Below are 2229 nucleotides of genomic sequence, written 5' to 3'. Positions count from 1 at the left end.
TTTTTAATAACCTAAAAATAAAAAGAGTTGGTGAGGATGCTGGTAAATTGGAATACTCTTGTTTTGTTAGTAGAAATGTAAAATGGTGTAGTCTCTCTGGAAAAGTTTGTTGGTTTCTCAAAAAGTTAATATACTACCACATGGATAAACCTTGAAATCATTATTTTCAAGATGAAAAGTTAGACACAAAAGGATAAATATTATATAATTGTGCTTTTATAAAATATCTAAAATAGTCACATTCATAGAGATAGAAAGTGTGTTTGAGGTTATAAGGGGATATTAGGGAGAGGAGAGAAAGAAATAGGGGAGCTAAGTAAAGCCATAGCGAAATCCTGGACTGAGGAGTAGAAAATTTGAGCAGGTTAGTTTTCACACTAAGGAATATGGGCAAAGGAAAGGAGAGTTCTGAGAAAAGGAAATAATTTGAAAAAACAGAGTGGGTGATTGGAAGAGAAGTCATTTAGAGATTGTAGGGGAGAAACTCATAAAGTCTTTTGACCAAAACTGCTTGGCTACATTTAACTCAGTTCTTACTGAATTAGACTGATCTTTTTATCCAACTGCCTGTGTGAGTCTCTGTGTTTGTTTTCCTGGAAAGCTCCTATTATATGGGTATGTTGATTGATAGAAGCGACAAATAACTAAAAGAATGTTTTACCTTTAGTTAAGTCAGGCTATGGAAGAAATATACTCTCTCCAAGAAAGGGTATTTTAACACAGACACATTGGTGTAAAGTGCTTTAAGAAATATTCCTTGCTAAGGATATAGAAGCAAAGTCTCAAGAAAAAAAAATCTTGAACTACTGACATTTTCCTAGACAACCCAGATTTCATTAAAATCGGCAATTTTTAAAAGAAAGAGTTTTATCACCAGCTCCAGCTTTGAAGAATATCTTCCATCAACTTAAAAATTTTTTTTAAACTTTAACATTTTTATGACCTGTTCTAAAAAGTACACATTGTCAGTACTCTAATGATTGTAATTTTAGTAGTTCACTGAAAACATTTCCCCACCCCTAACCTCAATCAAATAACTGTATTATGAGTTCTTTGCTTAATAAGCTATATTAATTAGTGTGAAAATTTTAATTGAAGTCATCAGTTAGTTCTCGTTTTCCTACATCTGGATGTAAAATTTTTCTTCCTCTGAATAAATTCTCTTAAATTCAGCTTTTACTGACTGAGTGGATTCTTCTCTACAAGATGAAAACTGGTAGCAAGTTTAGACCTTGCCTGCAAGGATAAATGGTGTTGGAGTGGGAGTAAAGGATGGGCTTGTAAAATCTTAGACTACAAGTGAACAGTTTGGGGAGAAGGTGAGTATAGTTTGGTTATGTTGCATATAAGTTGCCTGATTAAGGAGAGAGGTATAGCATATAGACCAATCTGGTTTTTCACTTAACAAAAAGGTTAGAACTAAAAATGGTAGTCAGTGAGTAGTCCAAAGACTAGTGTGTGTTTTGGCTCCTTCAAGCCAAGTTACAAACGCTTCCCCTTCCCCACCCCCCCAAAAATCCTGTTTCCATCAAGTTGAGTTTAACTCATGTAAGCCTATAAAGACCAAGAGGAGGTGACCCTGACAGCGTGGATCTACCAACCTAAACAAAGTGGAGTCCGTTTAGAGATGGTTAAGTGCCGTCGAGTTGATTCTGAACCATAGTGACCCTGCATAGGGTTTCCGAGGCCGTAAATCTTTACAGGAGCAGAAAGCCTCATCTTTTTCCTGCAGAACCACTGGTAGTTTCAAACTGCTGACCTTGAGATTAGCAGCCCAATTCATAACCACTATACTACCAGAGCGCCTTAGTTTAGTCATTGTTGTTTGTTGTTAAATGCCCTTGAGTTGATTCGGACCCATAGCAACCTTGTATAGGGTTTCCAAGGAGCAGCTAGTTAGCTTAAACCACTGACCTTGCAGTTCAAACAACTTTGTAGTCAGATGCATTAGCCTGCAGCACCACATCAGGACTCCAGTTTAGTCATTGTTGTTTTTGTTAAGTGCCATCCAGTCAATTCTGACACATAGCGACCTTGTTTTTATTTTATTTTTTTTAGGATTTCCAAGGAGCAGCTGGTGAGCTTGAATCACCGACCTTGCAGTTCAAACTGACTTTGCAGTCTGATGCATTAGCCCACAGAGCCACATTAGTCATTTTGTTGTTGTTGTTAAGTGCCTTTGAGTCGGTTCTAACCCATAGCAACCCTGTATAGGGTTTCCATGGAGCA

The sequence above is a fragment of the Chrysochloris asiatica genome, unplaced genomic scaffold, assembly GCF_000296735.1.
Source record: "Chrysochloris asiatica unplaced genomic scaffold, ChrAsi1.0 scaffold00031, whole genome shotgun sequence".
NCBI classification, from domain to species: domain Eukaryota; kingdom Metazoa; phylum Chordata; class Mammalia; order Afrosoricida; family Chrysochloridae; genus Chrysochloris; species Chrysochloris asiatica.
Note: the sequence above shows the minus strand (reverse complement) of the source record.